The following is a 12,796-nucleotide window of genomic DNA, read 5'->3' on the forward strand; positions in this document are numbered from 1 at the left end:
TCTGCTCAGAGGGACAGAATCAACTGCTCTGGCCCCAGAGATCCCCGGGTGATTGGCACCTCTTTCCTATCTGCCTAATCATTCCTCTGCTCTCTGCCTGCCCCTCTCCATTCAAGCTTCAAGCAAACCCTCTGGCCTGGAAATGCAGGCCTCTTCCAGCCCTCCCAGTGGGTCATTTGGGAGAAAGATCTCAGTGGCAGGTGGGTGGGCAGTGTTCCGTGTGTGCCCCAGGCGATGGCAGGATTGTGGACTTGATCCCATGCTGGAGCTTTTTAACTAGAGGTAGGGGGAAGAGAGAGTGAGCTCCCCATCTCTGGGGGTATGCAAGCAATGGCTAGATACCTCAGGACAGGAATTCTGACCCAGGCTGGGGGGGAATTTAGGTCAGTAGGTAGCTAAGCCCTGCTGGAGGGGCCAATGGATTTCTTCTCTCCTTCCCCACACGGCGTCTCAACTTGACCCCTCAAAGATTGTGCTCTCCGCACCAGCCAGAATGAACTTGCTGACACTTTCCTCCTCCCACAACATCCCTTCAAAGGCTCCCCACTGCCTTCAGGATCAAGTTCAAGCCCTTATCCTTGCATTCAAGGCTCCTGTGATCCGGGCCTGCCACTGCTCATCTGCTGGTTGTTCTCCCACCACACGCCTCCACGCACCTCTGCCTCACACCTCGGGGTCTTGGACACCCTGTTTCCTCTGCCTACAAGGTTCTTATACTCTTGGCTATTCAGCTGACATGTCACCTCCTCCTGGAAGCCTTCCTGGTTCCCATGCTGCCCCTTGTGTTCCCTCAGCCCTGTATGCACACCTACATTCCAGAGGAATCATCTGTGGGCTCCTCTCACTCCTCCAAAGACTGCAAGACACCCAGAGGCCAGGATGGAGTCCCCTGGGCCCGGTGTGGACTCTGACATGGAGGGAGTCAATGTCCCCTGAGCTGAACTGGCACTTCAGAGATTCTGACATTCTGATTCCAGGAGAGTCGAAAACTCCCTCAGGGAGCTTCTGACTGTAAGGTCCGGGATCAGAACTCCTTTCAATAGTTGTATGGTCTGTGAAAGTCACACATGATGGGAAATTCAGATAAGTACAGGAGGCGGCATTGCTGTGTTTGGCTACTACTACTTTAGGCCATCGGCCTCTATTCTCTCTGGGGAAGCCACCCTTCCCCACCCTCCACTGTTAAAGTTCTGGGTGTCAACCCCACGTCCAGCTGGGGGGTGGTATGTAGGCCCAGGCTGCTAATCATGCCTTGTGGGCATGTCCACAAATTTGACTAATCAACACCAAGACTCTTCTGGGACTTGTGTCTGAACTGAGAAGTCTTGTATATTCCTCTGGACAGGCATCTTACCACCAGTACAGGAAAGCCCCATTAGAACATGGGAACAATTCAGAGGAAGCAGAGTGGAGAAATGGTCACTAAAAATCAGGTCCTAGTGATAAGATCTGAGCCCCTGGATCCAGCTGAGCCTGAAGCTGGACTTACCTCCAGGCTTTACACTCACAAGCCAATAAATTCCATGTCTGTTTAAACCAGTTTGGGCTGAGCTTTCTGTAAATTGTACCTGAAACATACCTGAATGAAACAAGCAAAAAATAAAAAATAGTCCTTGTCCATGTTTCACCATTGAGAGGAAATTGCTATAAACAGTGTAATGGCTATCACTCTGGGAGTATTTCTGGGCAGGAGCATGCATATATTTATATATATATTTCCTAACAAAAATGAGATCATACAACATACACCATTTTATAACCTCCTATTTTTCCCTCAATGCACCATGGACGTGTTTCCATGTCAACAAGTATGGATCTACTGAACTGTCTCTACTGCTCCTGAGAATGCCATTGTCTGGCTGGACTGTAATTTATTTAACCATCTCTTGCTGATAGATAATTGGGTAGTTTCTAATTTATCACTGTCTTCAGGAAAGGTGCAGTGAACTTGTAAAATGCATATGCTTGTTCTTGCTGGATTATTTATGACTAAGATTCCATGATTCCAAGAGTTTGACTTCACCAGTGTAAGTTTCCCTGCCTGAGATTTAAGATTCTAGTGTCTGTAAGGTAGCATCTGTCTTCCCAGGCAGGGTTAGTGGTTATCAAAAAAAGCAAATCCACGGTGTCTCCATAATAGTGTCTCTGGTGACAGTGCTTATCAGCAATGCAAATGACTTGGTGGGCCTGCAGCCGGGGCTAGGGGATGGGGGGGGGGATGCTGGCTTGGAGTTCAGCCGGCCATGTGCACCCAGTTAAGCAGCCCACCTTCCTGGGCTTCATCCCCCAACTGGGTCTGACTCTTAGTTACTGAGAGGAGAGGTGAGCCTGGGAGACCAGTCTGCACTGAGGGTCCTGGAAGGATGTGACAAGCACACAGTAGGCAAGTGTCACCTCTGATGGTCACAGTGGTAGAAGCAGCAGCCACCAGTGACCCACCAATGGGATTGTTCTAGCCCTCTACAGGTTTTCACTCACTAAAGCCCCACAACCAGCCTCTGATGCTGTTCTGTCACTCAGGCCCCCTGTCCCATTCATCTTCATAACATCACCATTAATTTCCTTCACTGCACTGATGGAATCACTGCTTCCTTGGTTTATTTGTTTGGGTGTTTGTATAGCTGTCTCACCCTAAGGCTGTATGCTCTGCAAGGGGCACAGACTACAGGGACTAGCACTCAATAAAAGTCCAGGGAGGAATTCCCTCATATCTGTGAGGATGCGGGTTTGATCCCTGGCCTCGCTCAGTGGGTTAAGGATCTGGCGTTAGCTGTGAGCTGTGGTATAGGTCTTGCATGCGTCTCAGATCTGGCATTGCTGTGGCTATGGCTGTGGACAGCAGCTGCAGCTCCGATTTGACCTCTAGCCCAGGAACTTCCACATGCTGCAGGTGTGGCCCTAAAAAAAACAACAACAAAAACAAAGAAAAATGTCCTGGGAATGTGGGAAGGCCTCTGGGGCTAGTGCCCTGTCTGCAGAGCAGGGGCCCCTGCTTCAGGGCTTGGAGACACCCTTGGCCATGTCACACTCCAGGCCACTTCCCCAGTGCCCGCTTGGGGACCCCAGATTTGCCTTAAAACTCAATTCCAGTCATGGGCTGCTTGGAGCAGGTGCCCAGAGCAGTGCTTGCTGTACACACAGGCACAGGGTCCTGAAGACTACAGAGCTGGTGGGGCAGCTCCACCACTCACTGGCTGTGTGGACGGGGGTTGGTCATCTCCTCTCTGGAGGCCTCAGTCCCCTCATCTGGGAAATGAGGCCAGTGCCACTGATCTCTCAGGGTTGTTCTAAAGATTAAGGAAGATTGGAGTTCCCATCGTGGCACAGTGGTTAACGAATCCGACTAGAAACCACGAGGTTGCGGGTTCGGTCCCTGCCCTTGCTCAGTGGGTTAACGATCCGGCGTTGCCGTGAGCTGTGGTGTAGGTTGCAGACGCGGCTTGGATCCCGCGTTGCTGTGGCTCTGGCGTAGGCCGGTGGCTACAGCTCCGATTCAACCCCTAGCCTGGGAACCTCCATATGCCACAGGAGCGGCCCAAGAAATAGCAAAAAGCCAAAAAAAAAATAATAATAATAAATAAATAAAGATTAAGGAAGATGATGGATGGGCTTAAAACACCGTGGATGCTCAGGAAATGGTGGTTCAGCCTCACATGCAGTTAGTTCAGAGGTTGGGTCTGACCCTGTCTCACGTGGATGACCTCTTGAATGATGCCTGGGTAAGCCCTGGCCTCCGCCACTGGCCTGTCCCTGAGGAAGTCCCATTCCTATCTGTCAGCACTTATTAAATAGCTAACTGCTCTGCTCTGACTTCTCGTCAGAGGATGCCACATGTGTTACCTTTGGCCACAGGTAACTTTCTGGCCTCCCAAGCATTAAGAATACAATGGTGGTGCTGCTCTTGTGGCTCAGCAGGTTAAGAACCCGACATGGTGTTTGTGAGGATGTGGGTTTGATCCCTGGCCTTGCTGGTTTAAGCACTGGTTTAAGGATTTGGCATTGCTGCAAGCTGAGGCATACGTTGCAGATGCAGCTCGGATCTGGTATGGCTGTGGCTGTGGTGTAGGCTGGCAGCTGCAGTTCTGACCCTTAGCCAGGGAACTTCCTTATGCTGCTGGTATGGCCATAAAAAGAAAAAAAAAGAAAAAGAAAAAGAATGCAATGGCAGTGACATGTCTGAGGGACAAGGGGAGGAATCCCTGCCTTTTGGGGGGAATTTCCTGGCCCCGATCTCAAACATGGGACAGTGATAGCAGCCAGAGTCAGTCTGTCCTGGTTCTCATCCCACTTGAGTGCTCTTTGACCCCACAACAAATAACTCTACCTCTCTAAGCCTTGCTTTCCTCCTCTATAAAATGGGTAGAATCATAGAACCTGTGAGAACTCAATGACACAAGGTAAAATGCTTTGCAAAGAGCCTAGCAGTAAGTGCTCAACATATATGAACTATTATTGTTATAACTGCTTGTTAGCCTTTATACTGTGAAATCTAATTCACAGAGAAAAGAACTCAATACAAAATGTTTACTGCAATAAAGAATCACAAAACCATCTGGGTCAATGACTAGAATACTGCTTTGTCCCTCAGAAACTCCCCTGCCCCACTCTCAATCCTTACGTCTTCTTTTTTTAACAAAGGCAATCCTTTCCCAGACTTTTATGCTGCTGTTATCATTATTAATAATAATAAACACTTTTTTTGTTCTTTCCTTTTTTAAAAAAAGAATGTGTGGCTACTCTGTCCCTCCCCAGCTAGGCTCGCAGACCCCTGGCTGCCTCTGCCCTGGGCATGAAGACTCCCCAGCCGATTTCCCAGCTTCAGCTTTGGCTGTTCTTTAAATAACCAGCTTGTTAGCAAAATAGCAGCAGTAACACCTCCCTCGCTGCCGCCCGGGCCTCCATCTTTGGGCGCAGTGCTGACGGCTGCGCTCTCCCAGCTCGTGCCAAGGAATCCCGTTCTCCGTCACTGGGCCACACATGCCCGGCGCTGCCAGCTACGCTGTGTTCTCAGCGGCCTCGATCCCGTCCCCCTGGCCAGGCCTGGCCTGGGGGGCGCAGGTAGGCACAGGGTGGCAGAAATTTTCGGGAAGGTTGTCTCCCCCAGGTCCATGCCTCAGTCTCCCCATCGACCCCCCACTCGCCAGGAACTTAACTGAGATGATGAAGAAAAGGCTGCACTTAGCACAATGCCAGGCACATAGTAATTGCTCACGAAATGCCTGCTGTCGTTCAGGTTGCTCCTGTTACATGCTAAGTCCCTGGGGAGGGCATGTAGGGCCTAGGACACCACTGGGTGTGACTGCAAATGACTAAATCCCACAGACACTGCTCTCAGACCAGGCGGCCTTATCACTTCTTTTCCTGCCACAGCTTCTCAGCCAAATGCAGCAGCTGTCTGTGGCCACTTCAATGGCCTGGGTCAGACGGGAGCACCGGGCTGGGGGGTAGCTGATCAACAGGCTTGTTTCATAGTTATTAATACTAAGGGGGGCACTGCATGAGGGTGCAACTCTTGCTCCCAAAGAAGGACTTCTACATACATTATCTACAGCGAACTTCACATTAAAAAAAAAAAATTATCCTATGACATTTGCATGTTATCCATATTTATGAGTCTTTTCCCTTCTCCTCGCCATCCTGTTAGGGAGACTGGTCAGCTGTTGGCAGGTGAGAGAATGGAGACCCGAGGGGCTGGCCACCGTGCTGGAGTCCTGAGCTGACCACAGGCTCTCTGGGGTCAGCAGGGACCAGTGGCCCAAAGGCCAGTGGGCTCCTGGATGCTGCTGGTGTTAGAGTGAGGGCGTCTTCCCTCCTCTCATTCTCTCCTTCCTTCCACAATTATTTACTTGCACCCACTCCATCTGGGCACTGTGCCAGCTAGCTGCTGGCTGCCCGCTGGGGAATGAAGCAATTGTTCCTGACCCTTGGGTGGCTGAGGCCAGAGGAGGAGATAGATCATAAACCAACAGCCTTGTATAATGCTAAGGGGTGGCTGCGTGGCCCTGGGTGAGCCCCTTGAGCTCCTGTGAGCCTCCGTTTCCTCCTCTGTGAACTAGACCAGTCACTCCTGCACAACTTGGGGAGGTGGCAGGAGAATGAGATGCAGGAGAATGGTACCGTGTGCTGGGGCTGGCACCAGGTTGGGGCAGGCTGTTGGGATGGCTGTTGTGGGAAGGATGATGGGACCGGGCGTGGGTGGGTAGCAGCGTCCTCAGAGGGATGGTCAGAGATGCTACAGGGCTGGGCCCCTCATCCTGTGATGAGGCTGGCATGGCGGGGACTGGAGGAGTGCTGGTGGAACAGGCTGGAAGGGCAGGAATGACAGGGCTCCCCGATTCAGGAGCTCTGATGGCCTCACCTCAGCCCCTGACCCTGGGGGCCCCAGAGGGTCCATGGCTTCCAGCATGACGTGCTGTTCCCCTTCCCTTCCTGGGCCTGTGTCAATCCCCCCACCCCCAGTCCCTTGGGTGCAAAGGCCTTTGAGGTGGACAGAGTTGGGCTCACTGTATGAGACAAGCAGTTAAACTATAAATTGAGCCCAGGCATAAAAAAGCTCTCAAGGAATCCCTTCACCAGCACATGGGTGCCTCAGGGTGGAAAGGCTAGGTCTTTCCCAACTGTACCAAGCATGGGTGGGCAGGTTAGCAGCTTGATTTCATGTGCCCAGGGTGCAGGCACAGGTACTCACCAGCCGGGGGGCTACGTGCAGAGGGAAAATGGGGATGGGTCTGAAATCAGCAGGCGTCACCTCGGGAGCAGGTGCTGGACCGAAGGCAGGCACACACATCCCTCCGGGCACTCGATCAGAGGTGCTGGCAGGAAGCAGTGTGGGTCGGGACCCTCCAGTGTCTGGGGTGACCGGGTTTTGGCTACCAGGCACCTGGCACAGGGGGAGGCACGGGTGCCTGCAGGAATGAGGGAGAACATCAATTAGGAGGCAGCTGAGGATAATCCCTCCACCCTGAGACCCCTGGACTGGCCCTGGGAAAGGGGAGAGCATGGAGCAATCATCATAGAGCCCAAGTGTTTGTACAACATTACATTTTCCAAAGCGCTCTGGCATCGCAGCTCACGTGGGCCCCCACATTGTTTTTCGGAGGCATATTTGCATGTCATGCATATTTACGATGCTTTCCCCACCACCCACAGAATCCCCACAGCAGCTGGGGAGCTGGGGTTCCAAAGGCACCCATCCTCCCTGTCCTGCTTCTCCCTCTTTTTCCCTGGGTGGGGGCATTGAGGAAAGGGGCCAGAGTCACACAGTCCTGAGTTTGAATCCCAGCTGAGCCCTCGCTTGCCAGGCAATACTGGGCAGGCAGCTACCCCCTTTTCTGAGCCTTAGTTGCCCTGCCTGTCAAATGGAGGTAAGAGTGCCTCCTCGGAGGGCTTCTGTGATGATTAAGACGAGACCACAGGTAGAATACCTGGCACAGGGTATGTACCAGGTAAAGACCCTCCAGGAGTTCCCTGGTGGCTCAGTGGGTTAAGGATCCAGCATTGTCCCTGCTGTGGCTCGGGTCGCCTCTGAGGTGTGAGTTCGACCCCTGGCCTGGGAACTTCCACATGCTGTGGGCACAGCCAAAAAGAAAACAAAACAAAACAAAAACGCTTCAAGGGGCTCTGTCCCTGTCCTCTGCACTCAGAGCGGGAGGCGCCCCATCACCTCCCACATCACGCGTCTCGTGAGAGACGCACAGGGAAGCCAGGTGTCCCTCTCCACCCACCTCTACTGAACAGGTGCCACTGCTCCTGCCTGGATCTTTAAATCAGAAGGAACCAGGCCCTCCTGGGAGAAGGAAAAGGCCTCTCCATCCCACACCCCCTCTCCCAGGAGCCTCTTGGTTGCTCTGGAGGATGAATTCCTAACCAAGTTGTCACTTTTAGCCAAAACCAGTCAGAGCCCAAAGCAGAAGAAAAAGAGGTAAAGACAGAGGGAGGTGTTCTATGTAGGGCAGTGGGGAGAGGGTCCCGAGAGGCGCCTTGGAGTCACCCCCCACACACAACTTCCTTGCTGAGAGACCAGAGCAAGGCTCCTTCTGACTCTCCATTTTGCACAGGTGGGAGATGCACACAAGGCAGTTTCTTCCCTTAGGTTCTTGCTGGCTCTGATGCTAATTAAGATTCTGGGACTTCCAACAGAGATGAACCTTGAGAACATGTTAAGTGAAAGAAGTCAGTCACGAAGGACCCCGTAGTGTGTGAAATGTCCAGAACAGGTAACAATGTGGGGATGGAAAGCAGATCAGTGGTTGCCACTGGGGAGATTGGGAGGGGGGGACAGCTAGGGGGTTTGTGGTTTCTTTGGGGGATAATGAAAATGTTCTACAAGGAATTGCGGGAACAGGTGCACAGTTTGTGAATATAGTAAAAGCCACTGAATTATATACTTTAAACAGGTAAATTGTACTGTATGTGAATTCTATCTCAGTAAAGCTGTTACAACAATCCAACATGGAAAGATTCTGCAACTTCCCAGTGGACAGCTGTCCTCTGGGAACCTGTGGGTCCCTTGGAGTTCTTCCTCTGTGGCCTGGGAAACAAGGGAGTATTTCCCAAGAATCCCCCAACGCCCTCACAGACTCTCTATCCCAGAGGGCTTTGCATTTGACCTTCACCTCCTCGAGGAAGCCCTCCCTGAACTCCCAGCCAGGCTAGGTCCCCAGTTATTGGCTCCTAGGGCTCCCTCAGTTTTTCCTTCTTGCCGCTTATCACATTGACATGAGAAAGTCATTTCCATGATCACTGGTTTATGCTGCCTCCTCTATCAGACCAGGAGCTCCATGTGGGCAGGGCTACCATCATTGGTCATTGTCCTCAATGCTTAGTGCAGGGCCTGGCACAAAGCAGGTGCTCCAGAAACGCTTGCTGATCAAATGAATGGACCAAAATTCCTATCCCTATAATGCACACCTGGCTTCTGGTCCTAGCTTCATCTCATTCTGTCTGAGTGATCCTGAGCAAATCGCATAAACTCCACATTTCAACATTTACTGCAAAGAGTAGCCAAGGACATTAAAAGGGATCACAGACATGGAAAGCACCTTATGAGCCACTCCCCTCAGCAGCCCCCATCCCTTCTAGTACTCAGGCTCAAGTCCTGGAGTCCTCCTTCCCCCACCCTCCACACCCAAGGCAGCAGCAATCCCTACTGACTCCACCTTCACCAGGCTCAAGACACCAATGTACCACCTGCACTGTGACAACTGCTGTGGACTGAGCCCTCGGCACCTCTTACCTGGATCACTCAGGTCCCCTCTTGTCTCCTGCTTCTGCCCTTGCTTCCGACACAGAAGCCAGAGGAATCAGGCTGGACCACAAGTCAGACTCTGTCCCTCTGCTCTAAACCCTCCGTGACCTCACTTCAACTCAAGTGAAAGCTGACAGTCCTACAGATGCCACAGTGGCCCCTCCACTACGTCTGATTCTCCCCTTTACTCTCAGCTCACTCCTTTTGCCCCTGCTGCCCGGGCCTCTGTGCTGTTCCCCAAATATACCAGGCATGCTTTTGCCTCAGGGCCTTTGCATTTGCTCCTCCTCTGCCTGGAATATCGGTTGCCCAGAAGTCCATGAGCCTTACCCCCTCATTTCTTTCAGATCTTGGCCAAGACTTGACCTTGTCAAAGAGAGGCAGTTCTGCATAACAGTTAATATGCTCTTAACTGAAGAGCACGGGCTTGAGGCAAAAACCCAGGCTCTGCCAGCTGAGTGACTGTGGGCAAGTTTCTTAACATCTCTGTGACCCAGTCGCTCATTTCTAAAATGGGAATAATTGCAGCATCTTCCTCCTCAAGTTGTGAGGCTTAAAGGAATTCAGTGGGCACAAGCTGGTATCATTACTGCCCAGCCACTCCATCCAGCACTCCCAGTGCCCGTCCTCTCCTGCCTTATTGTTCTCCTGGGCATGTGTCACCATATAATAGGATATGCAAAGAAGTAATTTATCCTAATTACACCCCGCCCCTCCCACTAAAATGTCAGCCCCACGAGGCTGAGCGTTGTCTCCTCAGTTTATTGCCAGATCCCCAGCGCCCGCCATGGCACCTGGCAGGCAGAGGTGCTCTGGGACTCCACTCAACCAATGTTTCCAAAGCCGAGTAAATATTTATTGGTTAATCGCCACGAGCTCTGGGTTTCCCCTCCTTCCCTATCACAGACATTTAATTCTCTCTCCAGCCCAGCTTGCTCCCTCAAAGCGCAGGGTCAGCAGAGTCAAATTCCCGCCGGCGGCTCTGCCCACTGCCTGGTGGACACGTCACACGTCATGTGTCCAGGGCAAAGCTAGGACCTTCCCCCGAGACTTTGCCCTCTTACAGCATCATCAAACCAGGGACCTGGACCCAGCTCACCCTCTGCTGTAACCAAGATGCCAGGGGTCTCCCACGCCCCTTCCTCCTCTCCCAGCATCCCCTGAATTCCCTTCTCTTTACCCGCTGAGTCACCACCTGTCCGGCCACCACAATCTCTCTCTCTATCGCTCAGACCACTGCACCAGCCTCCTCCCTGCTGCCCCCCTAGGTCCATCGTCTCTACGGCAGCTGGAAGGATCTTTCCAAAACACAGGAGGAACAAACCAAAGCCTCCCTCTGAGAGCCTGAAAAGTCAAAAGCCTCATTGACTCAAAAAACAAACTGACTCAGGCCTCTTCAAATAAAGAAAGGCCTTGCCAACCTTGCCACCCCAGGCCCAGGTAAAATGGTATTTGCTGTACAAAAATTTAATTTACAAGATGGATTTACACAGAACCTTTTAGCTCAATAAATATTTGTGAGCTGAATTGAAATGAAAAAATAGTTTTAAAAATAGCGTTTATGGAGTTTCCTCTTGCAAGCGGGGGCTCCTCACACCCCCAGATCTCACTTACTCCTCTCAGCCAACGAGGCAGGTGGTGCTGATTCCAGTTCCCAGATGAGGCAACTGAGGCCCAGAGAGGGGAGGTGACTTGTCCCAAGCAGCACAGCTCCCAGATCACCCTGGAGTCTTCCCAGACTCTGGCAGCTGTGGCCACAGGGTGCCAGCGGGGGCAGAGGAAGTGATGAGCCTTCTCTTCTCCCGCTGACTGATGGCCGAAGCCTCCCGCACCCACAGAGCTTGTGGACATAACTTGCCAATTTCCACTGCTGCCTTGGCCTGTGTGTTTTCCCAGCTCAAGGTAACCCCTCCTGGGCTGGTCAAAACTTTGGCACCCTCAGGGCCCATTTCCGGCAGCGAGTCTCCTGCCTATTTCCCCTTGGTACTGGCGGCCCCCAGCAAACCGCCTGCAATGACTGATGCATGTTTGTGACATAGCAGTGCCCCCTCCCCATGTATGCTGTGTCCCTCAGGCTCTTCCACCTCAGGGATTGTGGTTTCTCCACCTCCCCTGACAGCTTTCCTCCAGCCCTCGGTCCTGACTCTACACCAACTGCCCAAGTCTGTGAGCCCTGGGCCTTGCCCTTGAACCTGACCAAGGCTTGTTTCCCAAGCTGTCTCCCAGACCTACCCTCCATGGGTCCCCTCACCACCCCTTCACACCCTAAACGGACCTCATCACTTCCCCCCCCAAACCTGCTCCTCCCTGAAAACACTATGATCCTCCCGAGTCCCCACGCTAGAAACTTGGCCGTCGCTCTGCCCCTCAGCCCTCTGCAAGCCATGCTGGTTCTGTCCCCAGATCTCTTCAAACCACTGCTGCTCTCCATGCTCAGGCCCCATTCCCCTCGGCACTGGACACACAAACCACCCGTCCAGCCACACTCCGTCCACCCATCCAGCTGTCCAATCACCCACCAACTCCTATTCACCCCTCAACTCACCACCCATCCACTCCATCCATCCCTCCATCCACTCACTCATCCACCCTCCAATCTACCGCCCGGAGTTTACCAAGCCCTCCAACGCCTCAAGCCATGTGCTCAGGCCCACTCCTTGGCCTCAAGATGCTCACACCAGAATTGGTCCTGACTCCGTGGAGGGTTGGGGCGGGGGGAAGGGGAGGACATCTAGGTCGAGGGATAAATAAGGGCACAGGCATAGGAAAGAGACACCTGAGGTGTCTGAGGAACTTGACTAGATGGGTGGGGCGGGCCCCGAGGTGAAGATGGAAGGGCTGACTGAGGCTGGCCCTGCAGGGCTCTGCGGGGTCCTTCAAGACCAAAACCTGTACTTTATCCAAAGCAGAAACTCTGGAGCTAGACAGCCTGAGGTCAGACCCCTGCTCCATCACCTCATAGCTGTGCGATTTTGAACAAATGACCTCACTGTTTCCTATCTATAAAATGGGGAAAACAATACACCTGTTACAAAGGGCTGCTGTGAGAATGAAATGAGCTAATGCATGTCTGTATTATGTCTCTTAGCACAGTGCCTGGTATATAGAAAATGCCCAATAGATATAGATGCTGGTGTGCTCATACTGTTATTAAGTAATATCTTCCATCAGCTGGTGGATGGCGGAGAGTTTTATATGGAGGAAGGGCAGGCAAACCCAGACTTCTAGGGGCTCAGGAATGAGTTTCATTACCCCTGCCCAGCCTGAGCCCCAGCAGCTCCAGCCTTGGCCCTCACCTACCCACTATCTCCAATCAGCCACGCTCACCGGCCACTGCCCTAGACCCTTTTCCAGCACCCAGATGAGCTCCAGCGTGCCTTGCCCCGGGGTAACCGAACTCCAAGCTCCAGGGGCCCCTGAGAGCTTCTGGACATGTGCAGCCCGTTCGCTCGCTCCTGCACATTGAGAAGCGCTTTGCAAGCTTTCACCTCTAACCCTCGGGGTTCTGTGCAGGCGCACATCCCCATTCTACAGACAGGAGCTTGAGCC

The 12,796-nt window shown here is 52.6% G+C and overlaps 1 protein-coding gene across 2 annotated transcripts in view; it reads right to left on the reverse strand.

The window, feature by feature from the left end:
- The window catches only part of DLGAP4 (DLG associated protein 4), a 147,378-nt gene extending 140,473 nt beyond the window's left edge, over window positions 1-6,905 (reverse strand). For both annotated transcript variants that reach the window (XM_047771157.1, XM_047771156.1), the window contains exon 1: window positions 6,689-6,905. The gene's annotated coding sequence lies outside the window, so the exon portion shown is untranslated. The remainder of the gene's footprint in view (window positions 1-6,688) is intronic.
- Window positions 6,906-12,796: the final 5,891 nt, after the last annotated feature.

The sequence above is a fragment of the Phacochoerus africanus genome, chromosome 3, assembly GCF_016906955.1.
Source record: "Phacochoerus africanus isolate WHEZ1 chromosome 3, ROS_Pafr_v1, whole genome shotgun sequence".
NCBI classification, from domain to species: Eukaryota; Metazoa; Chordata; class Mammalia; order Artiodactyla; family Suidae; genus Phacochoerus; species Phacochoerus africanus.